This window comes from Podarcis bocagei, assembly GCF_964188305.1.
Source record: "Podarcis bocagei genome assembly, chromosome: 2".
NCBI classification, from domain to species: Eukaryota; Metazoa; Chordata; class Lepidosauria; order Squamata; family Lacertidae; genus Podarcis; species Podarcis bocagei.
This window is the reverse complement of record NC_138126.1, coordinates 73,136,026-73,163,049: the sequence shown is the minus strand read 5'-3', so window position 1 is coordinate 73,163,049 and position 27,024 is coordinate 73,136,026. Positions and strand designations below refer to the sequence as shown.

At 42.8% G+C, this 27,024-nt stretch overlaps 1 long non-coding RNA gene across 1 annotated transcript; it reads right to left on the bottom strand.

The window, feature by feature from the left end:
• Positions 1-12,402: 12,402 nt before the first annotated feature.
• LOC308582519 lies at positions 12,403-24,283 on the bottom strand. The gene is made up of 3 exons (XR_014005728.1): positions 24,022-24,283; positions 15,524-15,592; positions 12,403-13,274 (listed from the first exon to the last, which is right to left on the bottom strand). It is a non-coding gene; the product is annotated as an uncharacterized lncRNA (long non-coding RNA).
• Between the last annotated feature and the right edge of the window lie 2,741 nt (positions 24,284-27,024).

The window sequence follows — 27,024 nt, the reverse complement described above, 5'->3', positions numbered from 1 at the left end:
CATAAATAATTTCCTCCCGTTTACTGCAAATCAAATATTTCATTCTCTTGTGGGTTTTCCTTTTCAGGCAATTCCCATCTGCAGAGTGTTTTAAATGTGGTTGCTATTCCTTGGATCTATTATTTCCTCAACAAGGAATGTTTCACATTAAGCCAGAAAAAAGAGAGAGACTCAGTTGAGCACTGTAGTTATAAAACTGACAAAGCCTCCATCCAGAAGCTGTCAACTCCATCTCACCCCTTCTTTTTGGGAGTCATGTCCATTATTTTTACTCAAGAAACAAATAGAAGCTGTTGTTTCAGTGATGTCGCTTGACATTCAGTCAGTTCCGAGAAACCATTTTTTCCACTGTAAGCTAGTTTACAAAATGCCAGTAGCTCCTGTTTTCTTTTCTTTTATCACTGGAAGAAAGCCATGTGTGGTGAAAGAACTGGGAATCAAGGCTTTCTGAGTTCTAGACTAGCTCCAGCATGAACTCTGGGTGCCTTTATTTTTGCAAAATGATCAGGAAATGTCCTGATCAATTTGCAAAAATAAAGGAACCATATTTGTGTCCTAGATTTGCATCCTGCCATTCCTTCAAGAATGGTGCACGACAGTGGTGTAGCGTGGGTTGCCAGCATCTGGGGTCGTGTGGGGTGGGGGTGAGATAGAGGAAAACAGATATGCACGAGTATTCAACTGCCTAATGGCATCCGTGCACCCAGGAGATTGCAGCTGCAGAGATAAGCAAAGAAGAGTTGTTCTGTTGTAAGGAGAGGTCACTTCCTGGTTCACATGGAGAAGCTGTTTTCAGTGGAGCCCAGCAATGAAAGCACACAGCTGTATTGAGGCAGCACCAGGTGTTGAAATGTTGAACCTCTAAAAAATTTGCACCTGGGGCACCCGCCCCTTGCCCCTGCCAGGCTACACCAGTGGTACACATTAGGTTAATGCATTTTATCCTCACAACAACTCTGTGAGGTAGGTCAGGTTACAAGAGAATGATTGGCCCAAAGTCATTCAGTAAGCTCCATGGCTTAGCTGGAAGTTTAGTCCCATTTCTCCTTGGATCAAGTATTTATCCACATCGCTACTTGGGGATTAATATGACAGCTAAGAATGTGAATTTATTTAAAGATAATTATGAGAAGTGCTGGACGGAAGTAAAAAAAGATTTAGAAATATGGTCAAATCTGAAGCTTTCCTTGCTAGGCCGAATTGCTGTTATCAAGATGAATGTATTGTCTAGAATGTTGTTTTTGTTTCAAACACTGCAAATTGTGGACAAGATGGATTGTTTCAAGAGGTGGCAGAAAGATATCTCGAAGTTTGTCTGGCAGGGCAAGAAACCCAGAATAAAGTTTAAGATTTTAACTGATGTAAAGGAAAGAGGGGGATTTGCCCTGCCGGACTTTAAACTTTACTATGAATCAGCAGCTTTCTGCTGGCTGAAAGACTGGCTGCTTCTTGAGAACACAGACATTTTGGATTTGGAAGGTTTTAACAATGTATTTGGATGGCATGCATATCTATGGTATGACAAGGTTAAAGCCCATAAAGCTTTTTAAAAATCATATTGTTAGGAAAGCATTATATAATGTTTGGATTAACTATAAAGATTTGTTGGAAAATAAAACCCCAAGGTGGTTGTCGCCAATGGAGGCAAAGGCTGTGAAAAAACTCAATATGGAGGCCAAATGGCCGAAATATTGGGAAATTTTGGAACAGGAAGGAGATAAACTGAAATTACAGAGCTTTGAGAAATTAAAAGTTAAAGTGCGAGACTGGCTCCATTATTATCAAATAATGGAGGTTTACAAGCAGGACAGGAAAATTGGCTTCCAGGTGGAAAAATCAAAATTAGAAACAGAACTGTTAGAACCCAATACTAAAAACTTGTCAAGAATGTACAACTTGCTGTTGAAATGGAATACACAAGATGAAACAGTGAAATCAGCTATGATAAAGTGGGCACAAGATATTGGTTATAATATCATGTTTGCTGACTGGGAACAGTTGTGGACCACCGGTATGAAATTTACGGCATGTAATGCCTTAAAGGAAAATATTATGAAAATGATTTATAGGTGGTACATGACTCCAGTCAAGCTTGCAAAAATTTACCACTTGTCTGATAATAAATGTTGGAAATGTAAAGAAACTGAAGGTACTTTCTTTCACCTTTGGTGGACGTGCCCAAAGATTAAAGCTTTCTGGGAAATGATATATAATGAAATGAAAAAGGTACTTAAATGTACTTTCCTTAAGAAACCAGAGGCCTTTCTCTTGGGCATTGTCGGCCAATTGGTGCCAAAGAAAGACAGAACATTCTTTATGTATGCTACAACAGCAGCAAGAATACTCATCGCAAAGTATTGGAAGACACAAGATCTACCCACTCTGGAAGAATGGCAGATGAAGGTGATAGACTACATGGGACTGGCTGAAATGACTGGCAGAATCCGAGATCAGGGAAAAGAGACGGCGGAAGAAGATTGGAAGAAATTTAAGATCTATCTTAAGAGACATTGTAAAATTAATGAGTGTTAAAATGTTGCGGCTATAGAAGTAAGCAGATTACAGCTGTAAAGATTAGGTTAAAGGAAAAGAAAGGATTACAATTAGATTAAATCAAGGGTGAGGATTTGCTGAACTAAATATTTGAAATTGGAATGCAGAAAGGGGAGGTATGAGGAGGTCGGTGAAGTAAGTTTTAAGAGAATAAGGATTTGAAATTATACTTGTTTGTCTTTGTGTGTGTTTGTTTGTATTATGTTTGATTTTATAATTTGTGAAAATTTAATAAATATCTTTTTTTAAAAAAAGGATTTATCCACATCGCTCTGCATGGCCTTTCGATACTGAAACGGCAGTGTTTCTGAAGTACTCCTCTGTGTGCGCACAACAGTTTATTGAGTGAAATTGCACAGAAAATGAAAGCAGTAATAAAGGATCCATGTGCAAAGGCAACTCAGGCAGGGGGCGTTAGTTGTCCTGTCTTCTGTAGGCCTCAGACATATAGGCATCTAATGCTTTTCTTCTTTATAGTAATGGCTCTTCCCTCCCTAGCTGAGAAATTATAATTGGTTCAGCAGCAGTGCCATATTCCTTCCACAGCTGAATGCCTTGATAGCCCTTGAGCAGAAGGAAGGAACTAGTACAACCACATAAAGCTCTTTACCTTCTACTTCCCAGCAGGCATTAGTTCAATGAGAGAGCTGAGTTGTGGGAGAGGGGAAATGATGATTAGCCCATGTGGGCTGTCAATATTGTATTAGATAACTCTATGCATTCTGTGACATCTAAACGAATAATCCTCTAGTAATATTGGCAGTTGATGACTTCACAGGGCCTGAGCACTTAGGCCAACAAAATTAATGGAAGCATGTTAATTTTATGCATGGAATCACTCTGGCTGTGTTGCCAATATGCCCATACTCTTTGCTCTGTGTATCGTGTTCAGAGGGCTTCAGCATCCATTACACAACTTGCAATACACCACATTTTATTAAAGGCCTCCTATCTGTTCAAATTTCCTCTCTGATGGGAAAATCACACTGACATTAGGAAAATCTGTTTAGTCTCCAGCGGAATTATTGCTGCTTCAGCTCTGATGCCATCGTGAAATCTGGCCTTCATTTGGAATGTGGCTTATAGAACAAAAATAACACTGACTCAAAGTGAATGATAAGAAAGCTTTTAGCTTTCTTCAGTTCCAAACAAATGAGAGTAGAGGAAAAATTATTCGTGATGGAAAATGATACCTATTTACAAACACCACCAACCATTATCAGAAAAAGGACATTTATACACAAATCAGGGATAACCTCAGCCCCTACATTTACCGACAAAGAAGTTTCAGGATTTAAATGTTTTGAGTAAGTCAGAAATGTGTTTTAATTAAGTAATCTGAAAATTTCCCCAAACTAGTTAAGCCAGAGCATTTTGATCTTTAGGTCTTTAGGGGCATTTCTTGCCTAAGGTCAAGGGGAGCTGAGCCAGATCAGATACGAGCAGCTCAGAGCATGTTCACACAGTGAGGTGTTAAAATGAGACCTTGGAAGTCTTTCCCACTGACCGTGCCATATGCAAAGGTTGTTAATGTTGGATAGAGTTTGGGAGACACATCGGCCATGCTTTGTGGCAAAGGTAGGGTTCAACATTATGGAGCAATTTAAGAAAAACTCAATTGAAACCTGACATGTGAAAACACTCTGGGGTGTCTCCAACTAGGTTCTACTCAGAGTAGACCCACTGAAATTAATGGACCTAATTTTTCATGTCCATTCATTTTAATGGACTTGCTCTGACTATGACTAAAGTTGGATGCACCCACTTCAGTCGAACTAGCTCTGTTTTTTAGCCTTTCCAGTAGTGACACAAGCCTTATCCCGATGTCCTGAAAAGTAGTAGAATCAATATGAGAAGGGAAATCAGGATCATTCTCATTGTCCAACCACCACTCTCAACATCCATGGGATGATGCACACAGATTGCATGTGTGTGCAATTTGTAGATGCTGCCACGAAACCATTGAAATGCAGATTTATTGACTGCATGGCAAGCTTATGCATGCACAAGTTGTATGTGTATATGCTCTCTACAGAAGGCAAAAGCAGAGGGTGAAATCCAAATCTGGCACACATGGATTCTACCTGTATATAAACTCTAGGTATGGGGAGGAATTTGATTCAGTTCACATTTAAATGCAAACCTACCTAATTTGCACTTTCTGAAACAACACACCAACTGAAACATAGCCATCCTTGGAAATTTGTACTTCTCTGAATTTTGCAGCGTACTTATCCATGCACAAAATTGTATATCTTAAGGTAAAGTGTGCATTAAAATAATACATTCATGAAACTGGCATACAAAATTGCATCATATTAGGGAAAACAGGCTTTGTGAAAATGAGTATTAAGAGAAATTTGTACTAAAAAGCCAGGGGGTCTTCATTTTTTATCATTATTTAGCAAAATGTATATACTGCCTGACTCTAAATAGAACCTCTAAGTGGTTCATGAGTATTTTTTTTAAAAATCACAAACAGATGTGGAAATGTGGAAAACTGAAAATGAGAAATGTGGAGAACAGGGGAATGAGAAATGGAGAGAAAATGAAACGGACAGATTTGCACCCATCACACCAACACACGAAAGGAGGGAGAGTAGGGGATTCATTCTGTCTGCCATCTTGTGCCTTCCTCACAGTAGTGCTAGCATTTGTGTGAGTTCCATCTCACACATGCCATGTTGTTGCTTCCCAAGTTAATAACATCTTGAGTTATAGTCTTGCAGTCCATCAAAAGTTTCTCAGTATCTCTCGCCTGAGGAAACTGAGAGATGTTTGTTTCTCCTCTAACATCTATATTTACAGGGCTGGCTTTGAGGGTAGCCAGTTTGTTCCCAAGACAATTATCTTAAACTGGTAATTGCTTCCTTCTCCTAAACTAGTAATTTTGTCTTGTTTCTCCTCTCAGATTTACACCAATTGGGGAGGTGTCTTTTCAGCCACACTTCCTTCTTCATGAAGTCATTCATGTGTTGACATCAGTCTTCCCTGCCATCTTTTTTACTACAATATATCCTAAGGCGTGGGACGCGGGTGGCTGTGGGTTAAACCACAGAGCCTAGGACTTGCTGATCAGAAGGTCGGCGTTTCGAATCGCTGCTATGGGGTGAGCTCCCATTGCTCGGACCCTGCTCCTGCTAACCTAGCAGTTCAAAAGCACGTCAGAGTGAAAGTAGATAAATAGGTACCGCTCCGGTGGGAAAGTAAACGGCATTTCCATGCGCTGCTCTGGTTCGCCAGAAGTGGCTTAGTCATGCTGGCCACATGACCCGGAAGCTGTACACCGGCTCCCTCGGCCAATAAAGCGAGATGAGCGCCGCAACCCCAGAGTCGGCCATGACTGGACCTAATGGTCAGGGGTCCCTTTACCTTTTATCCTAAGGCAGTGGTAGAACCTTTGGGTCTCTAGATGTTCTTGGATGCCAACTCTCATCAGCTCCAGCTAACATGGTCAGTGATAAAGGATGAGAAGAGCAAAAGTCCAGCAACATCAGGAGGGCTGCAGGTTGCCCAGTCCTATCCTGAAGGCTGCATACTAGGGCTGTACACACAACCCAAGTAATACCCATCTGGATTTTGAAAAGACCCAGAAACACAATTCAACTTGGCTCATAAAATCTGAGGAAAGCTGAAGTTAAGGTGGTCCAAGGGGGTTTTTCAGAAGCTTACTTGATAGGGTGACCTAAAGAACAGCCAAGGAGGTCAGGTCTTTGGTAACTTCAACAGCTGGGTATAAGAGGGATTTGGACAAATATAGCTGAGTCATGGAAAGATGAAAAGATGCATTTGCATAACAGTTATTGTTACAGTCAACTTGCTTTTCCCATCTCATCATCCTGTCTTTTCAGATGGCTTGATGTTGAAAATAAAGGTAACTTAGAAGCCACAGATGGGGAGTCTGTTATAAACAGAGGGAGCCATAGAGATTCTGGTACAAAGATCAAAGTGGAAAAAGAAGAATATGGGATCTGATAGCAAATACATCTTTTAGAGTTTGTTCAGCCAAACACTGCATCTGTAGCCTTGATTTTTGACATAGTCCTACCATAGTTTAAAAACATCAAACTATGACATCTCAGGACTTTGCTGGGGGGGAGAGATAAATTGTCAGCTTCTCCTCATTGATAACTGCTGTAGGAGACAAAATAGCCTGCTTCCTGTAAGGTCAGACACCTGGGAAACCAAACACACACTCTTCATCAGCACTCCTTGGCTGCTAGGGCTCCTTTTCACCTGCTGTGTCTTAATAGCCTGGTTAAACACCATGAGTTTACCATGCCACAGGAAAGCTCTGAAGAGGTTGAGAGGAGTCTGCAGGTTTTGACCTCTCTCTTCACAGCAGAGCCAGAAAATAAACCCCTATGTCAGGAAGCCAAAAACCACTGTTTTAAGTGCCAGAGTTGGCCAATTGGGCGATAGTGTGCCCTGACTTAGTGAGTGTGCCTGAGACAAGCCTCTCTTCATTTAGACATGTGTGTGTCCCTGCCTACCCCATTGTACTGTGCAATGAGATCTATGATAATAACAGTGCCAGTCATAGTGTCAGGATACGCGAGGTGCAGAATGTACTATGGTGTCTTGTTAGTGTAAAACAAGCTCTGCAAATAGCAAGCTGTCATTGCTCCGCTGCAAAGTGCAATGGAGGAGCTTGAGAGCCTGGAGATTGCTGTCAGCCAAGCTGAACCAGCATGCAGCCATGTGCGCAGCAGCCCTTGTCCAGACAGCAATGTACATGCAAGAAAGAACCACACACCAAAACTTAACAGTGTATCTAATATTATTGTAGCTTAATGTCACTGCGAGATGCTGAGGTTCGTTTTCTGGAAAGGAAAAGGAAACACAAAAAGTTTTGATCCTAAACTTAAAGGTAAAGGTAAAGGACCCCTGACAGTTAGGTCCAGCCGTGAACAACTCTGGGGTTGCGGCGCTCATCTTGCTTTACTGGCCGAGGGAGCCGATGTTTGTCCGCAGACAGTTTTTCCAGGTCATGTGGCCAGCAGGACTAAGCCGCTTCTGGCGAAACCAGAGCAGTGCACAGAAGCGCCATTTACCTTCCCGCCGGAGTGGTACCTGTTTATCTACTTGCACTTTGACGTGCTTTCAAATTGCTAGGTTGGCAAGAGCTGGGACCGAGCAATGGGAGCTCACCCCGTCGTGGGGATTCGAACCGCCAACCTTCCGATCGGCAAGTCCTAGGCTCTGTGGTTTAGACCACAGCGCCACCAGCATCCCGATCCTAAACTTACTGTGACGTTAAAATCAAAACCAAAAGTCACCATTTGGTCTACACACCCATCACACACCCAGCTACCTACATCCTGAATGATCAAATCACCCATATAGGACCTCTCACACGCCGGAGGAATATCCTTGTCAAGAAATGATAACTGCTTGTATCCAAAGGAAAGGGTTCCTTTTAAGAGGACCCCAGAGTGACATCCTGATATATCTGATCTGGTGTGAGGGGCTACAGAAGGCAGATTTAATCAAATAAATTTGTATGCTCGCACAGGCACACTTTCAAGTACCCACATTGTGTTTTTTTTAAGATCCCAGCCTAGTTATTTATTTGTCTCCACTGTTGGCTTTCGGTCCATTTCTTATCTAGTTTCACCTATGTGCCAGAGAAAGAGGGAAAAAAATCAGATTGAACATGAAGCCATCCAAAAGAAATAACACAACCAGGCATTTTTGGTTTTTAGTAAAGAAATATTTAGAATTCTATTACATCCCGTTGACTCAGTCAATATAAAGTTAAGCACTTTTCAAACCCATTTATTTCAACGGGAGAAAGTTCCGTTACGGTACTATGTCCCTTAGGAACGGAAGTCCTTTAACAATCTCAAGGCAACTGACAAGGATCAATTAAAAATGAAAACCACAATTATTTAAAAGCAAGATAATACAGAAAAGATGAAAAGGCTTGAAAACAAAAAGACAGCCTCCAGCGATTAAAATTTCTACTAGTACAGCTTCCACAGCCCTAAGCAAGGGAGCCCTCTAGTGGACAACTATAATCATGGTAATCCGTTCCCTTAAGTTTAGACCAAGGGATTGCTGTGCATGAGGCCCAACTAATCACATATTATATGTGGCATATAGATTCCATCTCATAATTAATTCCCTGTAAGAGTCAAAAACTTACAATGACAGGGGCAGGACGAAGTCTGAAAATAAGCCTAGTCCTGCCAATGGCGCTTCTATCCTATTGCCTGTTGTTTATTTTACTGTAGATTATGGGAATTTAATTTGGGACTTCTTAGAATCATAGAATCATAGAGTTGGAAGAGACCACAAGGGCCATCGAGTCCAACCCCCTGCCAAGCAGGAAACACCATCAGAGCACTCCTGACATATGGTTGTCAAAGCATGGTTCCAGGGGTGCCGACTTATAAAAAATATTGGGGGGGCCCATACCGGGGTCCTGCCGCTGGTTCGCTCGGGTAGCCGGGAGAATGCAGTTCGAGGTGGCGGTGTTGGGGAGAGACCCTCGCTCAGGGCGCCACTAGACTTGGCGGCTGGCGGCCTATCTGGGGGTTTTTGGAGCGTATTTCGGCGGAGCGATTGGGGAGGAGGGGGCTTGTTGCCGGATTCTTCAGCTGGGCCGGAGATCCGCTGCTGGGGGGTCCCTGGGCCGAGTTGTGAGCACGGCCTGCTGAAGGGAGATCCAGCCGATTGCGCGACGGGGACGGCCGGGGCTCTCCGGCTAGGGCGTGCGGCTGGCTGGCTGGCGAGGGAGCAGGTGGGGAGGAGGCGGGGGTCCTCACTCTCTTAGGAAACGCACCCACGCGCCCGATTGCCACGAAGTCCGAAGGGTGCGTGTGTGGAATTAAAAAGCAAAAACGAGATACGGGCAGGGCAGGCAAAGAGTTTTCTGCAAGAGGATGGAGGGCAGGTTGAAGAGAAAATCACTCAGGATGAGACAGTCAAATCAGCCATGATAAAATGGGCTCAGGATATTGGGTATAACATCATGTTTGAGGACTGGGAAAGGTTATGGACCACCGGAATGAAATTCACGGCATGTAATGCCTTGAAGGAAAATATTATGAAAATGATTTATAGGTGGTACATGACCCCAGTCAAGCTTGCAAAAATATATCACCTGTCTGATAATAAATGTTGGAAATGTAAGGAGGCTGAAGGGACATTCTTTCACCTCTGGTGGACTTGTCCAAAAGTGAAGGCCTTCTGGGAAATGATCTATAATGAGTTAAAAAAGGTATTTAAGTATACCTTTCCCAAGAAACCAGAGGCCTTCCTCTTGGGCATTGTTGGCCAGAAAGTGTTAAAGAAGGATAGAACTTTCTTTATGTATGCAACTACAGCAGCAAGAATACTTATCGCAAAATATTGGAAGACACAAGATTTGCCCACACTGGAAGAGTGGCAGACGCAATTGATGGACTACATGGAACTGGCTGAAATGACTGGCAGAATCCGAGATTTGGGAGAAGAAACAACGGAAGAGGACTGGAAAAAATTTAAGGACTATTTACAAAAACAATATAAGTTGTATGAATGTTAAAAATTTACACGATTCGGAAACTATAGCTTCAGCAATTAGATTTGGGAAACAGGAAATTATATTTTAAGTAAGAAAAGGTCAAAATCTAAGGTAATACTATGTTTAATTTAAGATATAAGTAACTGATGAAAAGTATGTTAAATTTAGAGGTATAGTATTTGAAAAGTACAAAATAAGGTACGAAACAAGGTAATAATTTGCTGATATCTTTATTATAAAGTATGCAGGGTAAGGGAGATGCGAGGAAGTCCAGTTAGTTATATAAAAAATGTGTTGAATGGTTGGTTTTCTTTTCTTCTTTTTCTCTTTTTCTTTTTCTTGTTCTTTTACTTTTTTCTTCAGTGTATGTTTCTAACTTTGTATTTGAAACCTTAATAAAATATTTATAAAAAAAGAAGAAGAGAAAATCCTTTCGCTTTTCTGGGGCTCAGGGAAGTCTCAGAGCCGGAGGTTGGGGAAGGGACCCCCTTTGCTCTGCCCTCTTCTCCCGTCTTAGATTCGCATGGGGGTCCCCGCCCGAGCTTGCCTGGCCACCGGGCCACACAAGGGCCGCGCTCTATGCGGCACACCTTGCTAGCCGCGCAGCTGTCCTCCGCGGCTGCGGAGCGGCCCTGCGCCGGTGCCCAGCCCCTCTGGGCGCCCGCTGCGCTGCCAATGACAAGCGGGCGACGTCGCGGGCGGGGAAGGCGTCGCTTTCTTTCCCGATCCTGCATCCTCCCAGTCTTCCAGCCCTTTTTTGGGTTGGAAGCTCGTCTCGTTCGCCCTTCTCCTTTCTTCACCCTGCGCGCAATTTTCCTCCCTCGTCTCCCTCCCCATTTCTCCTTCCTTCCTGACTGACTGACTGACGGGCTTGGGCTCGGGCTCAGGCTCGGGCTCCGGGTCGGGCTCAGGCTCGGGCTCGGGCTCGGGCTCCGGGTCGGGCTCAGGCTCAGGCTCGGGCAGCCACAGCGTCGGCGGTGTTGGCGATCGGCGGCGCGGGGGGATGGCCCTCCCGGGGGAGCCGGCGCTGCTCAATGGGGTTGCCAAGGAGACAGGCCGGCCGCCCTCCTCCCCCGGCCCGGCGCCCCCCGCCGCGCCGGTGCCCGTTATCGAGCTGGTGCGCGCCGGGCGCCCTATAAAAGCCGCGGACGCGCCCACCGCCGCCCGAGATTATTGGGGGGGCTGAGCCCCCCCAAACGAATTTTTGAGGGGGCTCGGGCCCCCTCAAGCCCCATGGAGTCGGCGCCTATGCATGGTTCTTACAAAGCATGAGCTGTCAGCCGTGGTTGCGTACTGCATTTCCCGATTTAATAAATCATTTTAGAAACCATGAAGCACTTTTGACCTGCACTACTCAGGTCTTGCTAGTTCAGCACAACCTAATACTAAGACTCTTGCAATGTGCTGTACATTGGGTTGCCTTCAGTAATGGTTTGGAAAGTGGAGAATGCCGTGTAAAATGCAACAGCTTTTTAAACGTGTCTGTGGGATGGGGATGATTGGTTTCTTCTGCTTTTGTTTTATAATGTATTTTGTGTTTCCATTTTGTATTTTTATGTTGCAAACTGCTCTGCGATGAGCGGTATACAAATTCGATAAATAATCAAATAAAAAGCTAGGCTGGAACAAGGAAGCATGAACATGTAACAGTGGTTCCAGCTCGGCAGCACTGGCTACCAGTTATTTCCTGGGCCCAATGCAAAGGGTTGTTTTTCACTTTTAAAGCATTATGTGACTCGGGACTTCTGTCCCTAGAAGTCGACCTTTCCCCCATATGAACCTCCCTGAAACCCTGTTATTGTCATCTGGCGCCCTTCACTGTGTCCCACCATCAAGCGGGGTCTGGAGTGTGGCCATGAGAGAACAGGCCTTTTATCTCTCCCCCCGCCACCCCCAATTCTCCCTCAGCTTCTTCTCACAGGAGCTCTCTCTCCAGGCAGGCCTGCCTGGCACCAGCCTTGTCATTGTTTCAATGCCAGACGAAGACATTTTTCTCTCACCAGGCATTTGGGCAGCACTGGTGATTGGATGCTTTTATACTATGTTTTTAAAACGTTCTCTGCATTTTTCTTGTTGAATTTCACCCTCGTGGTAAACAACAGACATTTTGTGATGGGGAAGCAATTCATAAATTCAGTAAACCAAACCTAACATCACTTAATGCAAACTAGTGTCAGCCTAAGACGAAGTTTGTAGAGCAAACTTGAAATCCCTACTCTCTCACTCTAATTTACCTCACAGGATTGTTGTGAAGAGAAAATGGGTGGTGGGAGGCTGTCGAGGAGCAGGCTATAAATGCAACGTGTAAATGTAACACACACATGCAATTACCTAATACAATCAAACCTCGGTTGTCAAACGTAATCAGTTCCGGAAACCCGTTCAGCTTCCAAAACATTCGACAACCGAATCACGGCTTCCGATTGGTTGCAAGAGCTTCCTGCACTCAGCAGAAGCCACATTGGACGTTCGGCTTCTGAAAAACATTTGAAAACCGGAGCATTTATGTAGGGGTGATCGCTGGGTCCAGAGCAAACTCCCCACCTGCAGGCAGCCTCAGCCTGCCTGCACGCATGACCTTGGGGTGCAGGGCACACTCGCCCTCACAGATAAAGCCACAGCTGTCTGAACATCATGCCCTCTGTCTAACCTTTTGCGATCTCAGTAGTCTGCGGTGTCCTGTCTGTGACCTTTGTCTCTGAGACCTTTTGTCTCCTTCGTCATACACTGTGCAAGGGGAAAATGACACGGTGGAAACAGGTGCTAAAATAACTTTGTAACACCCCACGATCTCGGGACTGGAAGATGTGTAAAGGTTACAGCCCAAAATGTATCTGCCTGGGTTTGCATATTTGGGTCAATAAAAGGAGGCTCCACAGAGCTGGCTGGCAGCTTGCCTGCAACTCACCTGTGCACAGCTCATCTGCATTATCAACTCCTGCCTCATGTCGTTCACTTCACATTTACTTCCAGGGTTTCGGCATTCGGGAGCTGAATCATTCGAAAACGGAGCCATTCAGGAGCTGAGGTATGACTATATCACATTCTGTTATCAGCATCCTTCATAAGATGAATTGTGCACCATTTGTCCCCTTCTCTTGCATATCCAGAGTAAAACGGTGGGGTGGAGGGGGTGGACAAAAGAGAGATGCAAAGCACTGGTTGCTAACATAAGACTGGCCACAAATCCACTTTGCCTGGCCTCGACCTCCTCAAAACGGCATTTGAAAAGTAGAAAAATAAATCCATAATCAGGAAATGGATTCAACCGGAATTATAGGACATACATACAGCATTTATGATTGCTTCTTAAAACAATAGTGATAAGAAAAGCAAGGAAAACGAAAGATTTGGAGAACAGAAGAGGCCAACGGGGAAGGAAACCAAAATGTGCTTGCTTCAAAACACACAAACTGCTTGTGTTGCCGTAACTCCCTGCCTTTGTTTATGCTTTCTTCTGATGTCTCCACCCTGAGTGCTACATCTTGGCAACCTCAACTGGGGAAGCCAGCCCCAGGCTGTTGGGTGGGTATCTGATACTCCGAGGCAATGAAAGCGCTGGCCGGTCCAAACATCTGTAGTTTTCCAAGGTCAGCTATTGTTCAACATATTATAAATAGCCTGATGCTGGCAATAACCCCCACCCCACCCCACCATTGATTTTCCTTTCTAAATGAGAAAACAGTTGTTATTCTCCTGAGGTAAGGAACGTGAAACAAAAGAGACAGATGAGCCTGCCAGCCTGCCTGCCCACAGTGTCCTGTATCCTAAAGGCAAGACCCACCACCATTTTGTGTTGTCTACAGTGAATCCAAGTGAGCTGTGGAGTTGCCAGGTATAGAAATTTGTGACTTAAAGGCCTATGATGAGGAAGCCTCTGGTACATGGAATATGTTCATATCCAGTTTCAGTCATATTTTTTGAGAGCCTCTCAGGTACCACAAAGGGCCCTGAGTATAGAAATAAAATGCTTATTATCATTAACAGTCTGCAAAGCCTTAGCCACCAGTATGGACTGTGTTTCAGACTTTGCTTGAATGGTGAAAGTAGAATGGTTTAACTTTTGTTAAATGGAATTTGGATGATCTTATGCATTCATTCCGCTTTGCAGTTCTAAAATATTTCCTTCAAATGCCTTATTTTTTGGCATCATCACATATTTTTGCAGCTATTAAGGCAAAACATAATTAATTTAAATCGCTCAGTGATTGACAGTGCAATACAAAACGTGCTAAGAGGAAGGCACTCTTGGCAAATCCACACCGTGATCGACTCCCACCCGGAAACCAATGTCCCCACTGTGGAAGGACGTGTGGATCCAGAATTAGCCTCCACAGTCACTTATGGACTCATTGTTAAAACCGTGTTTATGGAAGACAATCTTACTCGGCTACGAGTGATTGCCAAAGAAGAAGAAGTAGTAGACTATATCTGTTAACAAGTGTAGATCTGGCAATATATGTGATTGACAGTGGGCCACTAAGGCTTAAGTGGATTTCAGAAAGGCCTAAATAAAAATAATGAAGACCACCTTTACAATAGCCTTAGGATAAAAGCCCATCTAGATTGAATTTTGAACTTATCAGGTGACAACTGAAGTGTAAAAACTGGGTGACATCCAGCCATTGTGATTACCAAAAAGAGCACTGATATTGAAAAAGACCAGAATCATACTGCTGCCATCCTTAATTGACTCTTGAACTGATTTTCCACTGTCTGTTCTAACCAGAGCAGGGCACAGAAACGTCGTTTACCTTCCCGCTGGAGCAGTACCTATTTATCTACTTGCGGGGATTCGAACTGCCGACCTTCTGATCGGCAAGTCCTAGGCTCTGTGGTTTAACCCACAGCGCCACCCACGTCCAATCATTTATTAGTTTAGTTTAAAACATTTCTGTACCTTTCTACTCAGGAACATTGTACTTGAGGTGGCTTATAATAAAACAATGCCTCTACAGTATTGCCAGTCCTATGCCAGATAGAGATCCCTGGAAAGAAACGTACAGATGTTGATTGCAGCCCCAAAGTGTTCTCTTCAGTGGCTACCTGATCAACCTCTGAAGGAGGGAGCACCTGAAGAATACCTACTCAATATATTTGCTTTAAAATAAATAAATGGGTTATAAATGGATTGTACAATTTTGTTTGCATACTCCCTGCTCCATAGACCTAAGCAATGTGGAATTAAATCTGAAGGCTTAATTGCCTCATTTCACTGCAGGGAGCATCAGGGCTGAGAGGGCATTTAATGACTATCCTGCTCGATCATGTGCTCCACAAACGAAATAGGTTGTATCCACGATCCAGACTCCTAATTACAATGAAAATGTGTTAAAAGCCCAAACTGCATCAATTAGAGCATTAGCTGCTACTATAACCTCAGTGTGCAGTGCGACTCATTGCGGGCCTCTCACAATCTCTCCGACTCACAAGAGATCTATAATTACAGCACATCCTTACCTTTTAAGCTTCCTGATGAGATATTTTCTGCTTGGAATGAGCGCCTGCCAACACGCCTCTTGAAATTTCCTGAGGAAGTCGTTAAAGGAGCGCGATGGAAATGGGGCCAATTTGTAAGGCAAAAGAAATCGTGTTCTTGCTTTCAGAAACGCGGTGGCATCAAAGGAAATTTTAAGAGCCGGATCCCCCAAATGTTCTGCCAACACAATTCTCAAAAGAGCAAGCAGGGTGGGGCACGTTCTAAATTAGAGGCATCTGTTCCTATGTGCCTGGGTCAGTTGGGGAAGAGAAAGGGATCAGGCACACAGGAAGAAAGCATTTCTATAGAAAATACAGCCGTGACATCTCTTTTACAGATAAGAGACTAAGCAGCAGAGCAAGTCCAAGGCATTTTGCAGGCTGAGGGGAGAAGGTAAGATGATAAGATGCCCATCTCCCCCACAAATTCCATGTACAGAAACTAGCTGGACTGGCAATTCATCCTTACTTCAAAACTGCCAATGGGACAGCATGCTCTCCTGTATCTGAGAGGAGCGTATGGATATAAGAAGGCATCATTTTTCATACTGATCCATGTTCAGCACATGCAGCGCTGTTTCCGTTCTGCTGCAGGTCAGCTTCCAAGAAAAAAAAATTACATTATCCGTCTTGCTGTCCACCGTGGCAGAATTTTATGTAAGTAATTACATAATTAAGTACGGAATACAGTGGTACCTCGAGTTACAAACGCCTCAGTTTACAAACGCTTCAGGTTACAAACTCTGCTAACCTGGAAGAGTTACCTTGACTTGAGAACTTTGCCCCAGGATGAGAACGGAAATCATGTGGTAGCGGCGCAGCGGCAGCAAGAGGCCCCATTAGCGAAAGCACGCCTCTAGTTAAGAACAGTTTCAGGTTAAGAACGGACCTCCGGAATGAATTAAGTTCATATCTAGAGGTACCACTGTAATTACGTTGTTCCACAACATTGCTTTCAACAAAAAGCCATTCATTTCAATGCAAAGAAAACACAATGCAAATGTGGGGAGAGGACTGAAAACAGCATCCACTGCGAATATTGACCGTGTTCACTGGACTGAATTCCATTGCAGACATGGGACAAATAAGCCAATGTTGGCAAATTTTGATCCCGTTTCTGTTTCCAGAGGAATTCTCCCAAAACCCATAGAGCAGCAAACTATTTTAAGGAGTACACTGTGTGTGGCACATACTGCTCTGTCCTCAACACTGTGCCACTATTCCACAAACACAGCCAGCATCTATAATCCACCAAAGTCATTTATCACATATAACAGCTGCCTCATTCTGTCTAAAGCCTGATCCACTGGGCCAGCCCTCCTGAGCAGATGTGATGGTGATGGCAAAGAAGGATCTCTTGAAAAGGCTTTAAATGTTCTTTAAACTGTTTGATTGGATTAGTCATGGTTCTGCTTCCACTTGTGTTTGCGCCCCTTGTCCTAACTACCTCACTGCTTGTAGGAAAGGATGGTCTCAGAAGGTTGTAGACTCTGCTTAAGAACCTCCAGTGAAGAAGAGGCTGGATGGCCATCTGTCATGGATGCTTCAGTTGAGATTCCTGCATTGCAGGGCTTGGATTGGATGACCCTTGGAGACCCTTCCAGCTCTGTGATTCTAGTGGTTAGAAGATGAGATTAGGACCAGGAAGACAAGAGTTGATATCCTTACTCAACCATGAATCTCATTGTGTAACCTTGAGCCAATCACCATCCCTCAGCTTTATCTACTACCTCACATGGTGGTTGTGAGGATGAAAGGGGGAGGAAGCATGTCACCTTGAACTCCGTGTAGGTGAGTATAAACTTTTACTGATGAAAATTAAAATAAAATAATAAAATAAATTCCCCTAAGAAGAAGCTTGATCTCTGACTAGCTTACCACTCTTCAGCATAATTAAGTCTGTCATGATATTAACACGTATTTTCGTTTTAGGCAGGCTAAATCATTTTGATTACTGACACAGCACTCCCTGCCGAGAATCCTAGCAAAAGCAAATTTCTGCATAGGTGTACACCACACATTTCATTAAAGTGTGCATCCAGGGAATTCCACCCCCCAATATTTATTGAGTACATAATTATGAAAGGACATCATTTTTATTCATCAAACTAATGAAACGAAAGCTTCACTGTTTTTTTTTAAATTAACAACCAAACTTTACTTTAAAAATACAAGCTTAAAAAGTGAGACACAAAATACCTTTTCTTTTCTTTTCTTTTCTTTTGCTGCAGTGATAACCAAGAGTATGCAAAGATGCATTAAATTTTCATGATCTTTATTTTTAACCAGATAATGAGCTAACCCAAATTGACCAAAACTCATTATGGTTCCTACATCCTCCTGCTCTGAAATATGAGACTTCACTCACCAGGTGTTATGGACTTAAATTCCTCAAGCACATCATTGTAATTAACTGACGAAGCCAATTCTTGTTCAATGTACAAAATCAAGAGTGAGTTGGGAGGCTGCTGGGACATGGCACTTCTTAGTTTGTTTTTTTACATGTCCTAGTTTTGAAAAGGCTCTTTCACATGAACGGCCTGCAACAAATAAAACTGCAAAGCACTGAATAGATTTGTAAAAGGCCTGGAATATGGAAGACCAATCTGATTCCTTTTAGCCAATCCAGCCACACTCTGGTGGTGTTTGTCATGCTACTTTAGGAACAAACCCATCATAACCCCAAAGCAAATACATCACTCTCTTAGTGCATTCTACACAATGATGCTATTCTAGTCTAAGTTTATCCAATAACTTTCCCTTTCTTAAACCTTTTATTCTCCTGTTCACTTGGATAGACACCCATGTGCTTAAATTGTTGTGCCATTCAGCTATGGGAAGAGGAGGAGGAGGAATTTGGATTTGATATCCTACTTTATCACTACCCAAAGGAGTCTCAAAGCGGCTAACAATCTCCTTTCCCTTCCTCCCCCACAACAAACACTCTGTGAGGTGAGTGGGGCTGAGAGACTTCCAAGAAGTGTGACTGGCCCAAGGTCACCCAGCAGCTGCATGTGGAGGAGCGGAGATTACGAGTCTACCACTCTTAACCACTACACCACACTGGCTCTCACACAGGGGAGCAACCAGTTACATCAAGGCGATCATTCCAGGGGTGCTCAACTAGATATTTACTGAGACATGAATAAGCATCATTGCTTTGGAAGTGATTTGACCTATAATGAAGCATGAAGCAATTTGATGCGAATACAAATAGGAGTAAGAGTTAGACTGCAATGCTAGCCACACTTACCAGGGGTAAATCTCAATGAAGAGAGTAAGATTCATTTCCGAATATAAATGCACAGGATTATGCTCCAAGGTTGAAATATATCACAGAGCCCCTATTTGTAAGAATCAATAGAGCCCAGAGAACATTTTCTCCTTCAGTCTGTTTTGAATCTCTCATCTAGAAAGAGAGCTGGCTTCATAATTGCTCACTGGTTATGTTAATATCCTATATGGTATTTACAATGAGTGTTCCATTATTAACATTTTAAAGAGTTTGGAAATGCTGTTCTGACAAATTAAATTTGTGCTGGCATTCAATGATTTTTCTAAAGAATCATTAGATACGTTTCACTGCACATTTTTAGAGGACTGGGAAAAATAAAATGAAATTTGCAGGAGAAATTAAGACACAATACAGGCTCCTTTATTAAATCACATGGTACCTGGTTTAGGAACTAACAACGCTAATTTGTCTAACATTTCTCTTTCAGCTGCCTAATCATTATAGAAACTTTTCATAGGCTCTATTAGTAGACAGGAATGTCAAGTTCCTTTTTTAATTCCTCTAATTTTCTCTTATGAATTTATATTTACCCAGGGAAGAATTTGTAAAGGTTTTTTAACCACTAATCACATGCTCCAATATTTGTGACATTTGACTGGCATAATGCATTACTGAAATGCTCTTACTAATATTGATGGTTGAAGTAGATCAGAGTGCAAGAAAAGGAGGCCTATGGTCCTCCAGAACTTGTTAGACTCCAACTCCCATCATCCCCAAGCTGCATGGTCAATGGGCAGGGATGAAGGGAGAACATCTGGTTCTGCAAGCCTGATTAATAAATGGTACCTTCCTCTTAGAAGGATAACGGGTATTGCTGTTAGCTTACATTTCAGACACAGATTAAGAACTTGCTCACACAATGGCCTGAGCTACATGTGTGAGAGCATTCTACTACAGTGGTACCTCTGGTTACGTACTTAATTCGTTCTGGGGGTCCGTTCTTAACCTGAAACTGTTCTTAACCTAAAGCACCACTTTAGCTAATGGGGCCTCCCGCTGCTGCTGCTGTGCCACCGCAGCGCGATTTCTGTTCTCATCCTGAAGCAAAGTTCTTAACCCGAGGTACTATTTCTGGGTTAGCAGAGTCTGTAACCTGAAGCGTATGTAACCCGAGGTACCACTGTACTGACCATTAAGACCAGAATGCCTTCCCATTCCAGTCCCATTAACCTCTAACCATAGATTAACCCTTGTCTTGGCTCGCCTGTCTCTTTCTGCTTCTCAGTGCTGAAAATTATGGGGTTTGGGTTACCGTAATCATTGTATACATGACTTTGACTTCGGACTGCAGCAAAACTATTGGGTATATTTTATTTCAACAATCTGTGGAAGTACCAAGCACAATTGGGTCTAAACCTTTTTTTTAAAAAAGGGTGTTTGACTTAGTTCTAGTCCAAGGAGAGTTGGTATTAAATCTTGGCATCATCTCTGTGCTTTGCCTCCACAAAAGGTCCAAATATGCAGAAAAGCACTGCAACCAAGGTGATTTTCTAACCCCATCGAGATAATTGCATTTAGTTTTATGTCTTCACTCTTCTTCTGAGAAAGCGCAGACCTTCTGACTCTAGAAAGTGCAAATAACAAATTTAAAAAATGAAAGGGCATTAAAGGACAATTCTCCTTTAAGAGACCACATAAGCCCGTGAAGTTCCAAAGGTAATTGTGAAATGTAGTCCAAAGGAACATTCCTAATTACACTTGGCATTTCAGATTAGCTGACTCTTGCTAAACAAATGACATAATTTGTGGCAATGGCTGTAAAACCTTGACTGTAAACAAAAGCTCATTATGCTTTTTTATCATTCTGACCCAATCAAGAAAAGAGAAAGGGGGAGATTTTATGTGACTCAGCATCAAAGTTATTTGGTATATCAAACAAATTATGCTTGGTACTTCCACAGATTGTTGTTGACCTAAAATAGACCCAATAGTTTTGCTGCAGTCCAAAGTCAAAGTCATGTATACAATGATTACAGTAAGGACAAAAGTTCATCACTTCCCACTTCCCATCAGGAGCTAGCAGGCTGACTTCAGGAAGTCTGAAAGCAATAGTCCTTTTCTGGAAGGCTCCAGATGTGGTCTGAATGCTCAAGTCTCTGAGTATTCTCGAAATATTTGTTATCTGTATTTGTATGATAAATGTGCTCAGTTTGACAATATCTGAAGCTAGAGAAATGCTACCGAGTGACAGAGAGGAGGTGGAACTCCTCAATACAGTGGTACCTCGGGTTAAGAACTTAATTCATGCTGGAGGTCCGTTCTTAACCTGAAACCGTTCTGAAGCACCACTTTAGCTAATGGGGCCTCCCGCTGCCGCCACGTGGTTTCTGTTCTCCTCCTGAAGCAAAGTTCTTAACCCGAGGTACTATTTCTGGGTTAGCAGAGTCTGTAACCTGAAGTGTCTGTAACCTGAAGTGTCTGTAACCCGAGGTACCACTGTACCTACTTTGCCTCTGTCTTCACCCAAAAGGAAAGCAGTACCCAACCTGGTGATAACAGAATAAATGGTGCATGGAATCAGCTGCAACCCAAGATAGTAAAATAGGTGGAAAGGGAACACCTAGATATTTTAAATGAATGCAAATTTCCAGAGCCTGATCAGATGTACTCAGGGGTACTTAAGGAGTTTACCATAGGAGCCAACTTCTAGGGGCCAAGGTCCCTTTGTGGCCTCCCCCCCAAAAATATTCAAATGGTGCCATTCATTGCCATTCAAATGCTTGCAACCAATACCAGGAAAGGGCCTAGAACTGATAATTAAACAGCTGCTCTGTGAGCACTTAGAAAAGGATGCTGTGATTATTAGGACTCAGTCTGGGTTTCTCCAGAACAAATCACACCATACAAATCTCATTTCTTTTTGGGGGGAATAGAATTACAAGCTTGGTGGATTGGGGGAGTGCTGTGGACATAGAGTATATTTTGATTGTGTAAGGCTTTTGACAAAGTCCCCCATGATCTTCTTCCAGAGAAGCTGGTAAAATGTGGGCTGGACGAGGTAAATGTAGATTTGTAGCTGGTTGACTGACTGAACTCAGAGTGCTCACTTATGGTTCCTTACCATCCTGGACAAAATAATTTGGATTCAATGTGGCTTTAACAGATTGGAGAATTGGGCCCAAACTAACAATATGAACTTCAACAGAGTCAAATGTAAGGTTCTGCACTTAGGCAGGAAGAACCAGATGCAGAAATATAAGATGGGGGATGCCGGGCTTGCCAGTAGCACACGTGAAAAGGATCTAGGTAATTTAATAGACCACAAGCTTAACATGAGTCAACAGTGTGATGCAGCAGCAAAAAAGGCCAATGTTTTCCAGGCTGCATCAACAGAAGTCTAGTGTCCAGGTCAAGAGAAGTAATAATACTGATTAATTCTGCCTTGGTCAGACCACACCTGGAGTATTGTGTCCAGTTCTGGGGGCACCACAATTTTAAAAGTTGGAATGTGTGCGGAGGAGGGTGACCCAGATGATCAAGGGTTTGGAAACCAAGCCTTATGAGCAACAGTTGAGGGAACTGGGTATGCTTCACCTGGATCAGAGGAGATGACAACCATATGTCAGGAGTGCTCTGATGGTGTTTCCTGCTTGGCAGGGGGTTGGACTCGATGGCCCTTGTGGTCTCTTCCAACTCTATGATTCTATGATTCTATGATTCTATGAGATGGAGAGGAAAAATGATAGCCATTTTCAAATATCCAAGGGTGTCATATGGAAGATACAGCAAGCTTGTTTTCTCCTGTTCTGGAGGCTAGGACCTGAACCGATGGCTTCCAGTTACAAGAAAGGAGATTCCAACAAAACATCAAGAAAAACTTTCTGGCAATAAGAGCTGTACAACAGTGAAATGGACTTCCTTGGAAGATGGTGGACTCTCCTTCACTGGAGGTTTTTAAGCAGAAGTTGGATGGCCATCTGTCATGGATGCTTTAGCTGAGATTCCTGCAGTGCAGGGGGCTAGACCAATGACCCGTGGGGCCCCTTTGAACCCTACAATTCTATGATTCTATGAACACGATATGATTAGCCCATGGGGGCACTTTCCATAACTGCTGTTGCTAGGTGAACTTTAAAGTACCTTTCCTTAAATGACAATCATTATAGCAACAATTCTGGCTCGTCTGCCTCCAGAAGATGTAATTGAATGCAATTATGGGACTAATATTGAAATCTGAGAAATAGAAAACCATGTTCATTAAACCTGCAAGTTTAACAATTCTAAGCCTTGGATAGACTTCTAATTGGTTGTCAACTCACAAAAAGAACAAAGCAAGCTGGGATAACCAATTTCTCTGATTCTACAGATCATAACTTACAGGAGTTAAAGACAACTTGTGCAGTTGTACAATACAGGTTCCAGTCTTTGTTAGAGATTTTATTTTTTCCCCAGAGTGAGTGTTGACTTCAAGGTTTGCTGATTATTTATTTATTTGTTTATTTGCTTATTTGCTTATAGCAGAGGGTATAGGCCCCTTTTCAGCCCGAGCATCACATTCCTTCCCGGGCAACCTTCCAAGAGCCACATACCAGGAGGTGATGCAACAAATCAGAACCTAAGAAGAGCCCTGCTGGATCAGACAATAGGACCATCGACTTCCAGCATCCTGTTCTCTCCAAAGGCCAGCCAGATGCCTCTGGTGGGCCCCAAAACAGGAGCTGAGTGCAACAGCGCTCTCCCCACTTGTGATTCCCTCAACTGATATTCAGAGGCATGCTGCCTCCGACAGTGGAGGAAGGATGTAGTCATTTGGCTATTAGCCCATGACAGCGTTATCCTCCATGCATTTGCCTTGTTTTTCAATGCCATCCAAGTTGATGGCCATCTTGGAACATGTGCATGATCAGCCCCGATGCTGTCAAAACAGAGCAGTTGAGATCTAACAGATTGGGGATCCAGCAAGTCCTGTGCTGGCTCAGACACTCTCTGGAATGCCCATTTTGGGGTACTCCAAGGACTGCCACCAGTAGGGACCCTTCTGGCAACCAGGCAGTTAGCAGAAGGGGATGTTCCACACTGGGCACCTCCACCCAGCCCATCAAGTCTTGAGCCAGCCTGGTGCCAAGGGGGGGATTGAATTATATCCTAATTTGTATATACAGCTTGTTTAATTCTTAAAGCTTTATTGATTTTGTTGGATAAAAGTGACAATTCATAGGGAAACAATCCAGAAAGAGCCACCTACCTGGCAAATTTCACACATTTTACTTCTTTCTGCGAAAGAGCAGAAGGATCTGATACTAGGCTTTCATACCACTTTTCCTATAATGGCATCAAAGTGAGCTACGTTATTATTCATGCTTGGTTGTTAATAATTTCACCCTAAGAAATCCCAGCCACCAACACCATTTTCTGTTGCAGGAGAGGACTAGGTTAAGTGTGCATCTGTTGACAAGCATGAACCAGCCAACTCTGCAAACATTTTTTCCATGTATCTATGATTTTAAGATAATTATGTGGAACTCTATTGCCTTGGGAAAACCAATCCTAGTACATCATTTTCCAGATAGCAGGGCTTCTGTCATCTTCCTTCTTAAAATACCCTTCATTCTCACATATTCTGTCATCTGGTTCATAGCTCAATAAATATAGTATTTTTGTGCTTTTGGACTGAATCTGAAGAGAAGAGAATCAGAAATGACTGGCAGAATCCGAGACCAGGGAGAAGAGTCGGTGAAAGAAGATTGGAGGAAATTTAAAATGTATTTGCAGAAATACTGTAAAATTTTTGAATGTTGAGGACATTGAAATGAATTGCAGCGGTTTTAGCAACAAGGTAAAATGTAAGATTGGACTAATAATAGATAGACTAACAGGACATGAATTTGCTGAACCAACTTTTAAAAGGGATACAAAAATGGGAGACGCGAGGGAGTCAGGAAAATAAGCTAATCAAAGAGGAGAAATTAAGAAAGAGGGAATTTTTGTTTTTTTTATATGTGTTTTTTTCTTTTCTTTTTATGTTTAATGTCTGTACTTTTGTATTTTATAACTTTGTATCTTTTTTGTCTTTCCTATTCTTTAAAAAAAGCTCTTTTATTGTCAAAACCTAATAAAATACTACATCACAAAATTAAAAAAAAAAGAGAGAGAATCAGCTCTGTTCTCTAACATGATCTGTCACTAAACCCTTGCGGAATGGAATTAGTCATCAACTGGTATATAAACGTTGTGTGATCACGGATCCTTCCCCTCCCTTCACCCCACATTAATTTCCATTCCAACTTGTCCTCATCACACTCAGTGCTGTTTCTGTCCATGGTGGTAGAATTTTACATAAGTAGTTGTGTAATTAACGAATTGTGTTCTTATGCTATTCCACATCATTTATTTCAGTGCAAAAGAAACACGGTGGGAATTATGGTGGACTGAGCATATTTGCTGCATTGATTTTCATTCCAAGCGTGGAACGAATCAGCAAACATGAGCAATTTCTGCTTCTGTTGGAATTCTCCTGCATCCCCAGCTCCTCATTCCCCAAAGCCTCTGTAAAGGGTCAGGAGCTGTGTCTTATGGGCTGCTGTATGACGATAGAGAGGATGGGGAAGTTATGCAAAATCAGGTAGAAGTACCTTGTGTGGATGCAGCTTCGCTTGCTCAAGGTGATTTCTTTCTCCCCCAGCAGCTCCTGTGTCAGAGGCCACTTTGTTCAGGAGAGGCCATGGGCTATGGTGGTGGTGGGGCAGGAAAAAATGCATTGCACAAATGGCCTTCTGATAATAACACAACCTTTGGATACCGCCCATTATGCCTAGATGCCTTTTTCAGATTTCCTCCCAGCACAAAATAAAGCCACAGAAAATACAGTTTTAAATGGAAGGAGGGTGTGTGTGTTTGTGTGTGTGTGTGTGTGTGTGTGTGTGTGTGTGTGTGTGTGTGTGTATACAAAGGAGCTTCTTAACACCTTCTTTATGTCACTATATATCAAATGCCCTCCCCCAAATGCTTTGCATTCTGACAGTGAAAAGATACAGGTATGCAACATGTTTTAAATCCTGCCAACCTGAGATTATGAATCCCATATCTTCTCTCTTGGCAACAAGAAGAGCACTCAACCTAAGCCTTAAGCATTTTGGAGTGCTGTAGCACACATGTTTTGCAGATGAAATAACTTCATTCCAGGACACTTCGTTAAAAAAAGGGAAAGCAATCATGAAGTAACAAGCAAAGTGAGGAGTTAACAAGAGCAGAGGGTAACTGAATTTGGGCAACTGGGTTAACAAGACATATCCTTCAGGTGAGGCAGACTCACTGGTGAGAGAAACATAAACAGATGTGGAATCTGGCACTTGAAACCGAAAGGCAGTTTGTAATTAAGTAATGTTGGCACAAAAACCATGGCTGAGGATGTTGCTTCTGAACATGAAAGAACAACTGTTCTGTTCTGGTGCCACACCCAGTACAGGCCTTAATGAGCCCAAGCATCAGAAAAATTCTTCTCAGGTATTTGTGGTTCCTAAAAAGAATTGTTATTTCTAATATTTATAGGAATAAAAACTCTTTACATGCCATATCATATAAATTAATTACACCATCATATCTGAGCTCTTGAGCACCACCTAAAACCTAGGTTGAGCCACTCAAGATTTCCTGGGCCTTAGTCAATGGCATTTCATAGAGCAGCCATTGACTCATAAGCCCTAAAATGGTAGTAATATCGGTTCAGTCCACTGATTTAGAAATATTAATAGCATTTGAAATATTCTCTCCTATTCCAAAGTACATGATTGCAAATTAGCTTCTTCAGCAGAGTTGCCACATAACCAGCCTTTGATAATGTTGACCATCTTCCAGTCTCTAAGGCTATGTACATGTTAGCAGCTAGGTTGTTCTTTTTCTCAATTCAGATCAAAGCTGGTTTGAGGGGAAATGCAGCATTTCATAAGAAATGACAGCATAGATATGGGTTGTGTCTAATGTCACGTACACACAGCTTCCCCAACCAGCGAAGGGAGTACACCGGGTGCAAAGTAAATGGACATGTGTACCCAGCTGAAGTCTGCAATCCTACAGTATACTTACTTACCTAAGAGTAAGCCGCATTGAACTCAAGACTTACTGATGAATAAACATGTTTGGGACTGAGGGATTTTCAACATGACTGGCAGCAAAGTATCCAGGATTTTAGCCCTACCTAGACACGGGTGGCACTGTGGGTTAAACCACTGAGCCTCTTGGGCTTGCCAAG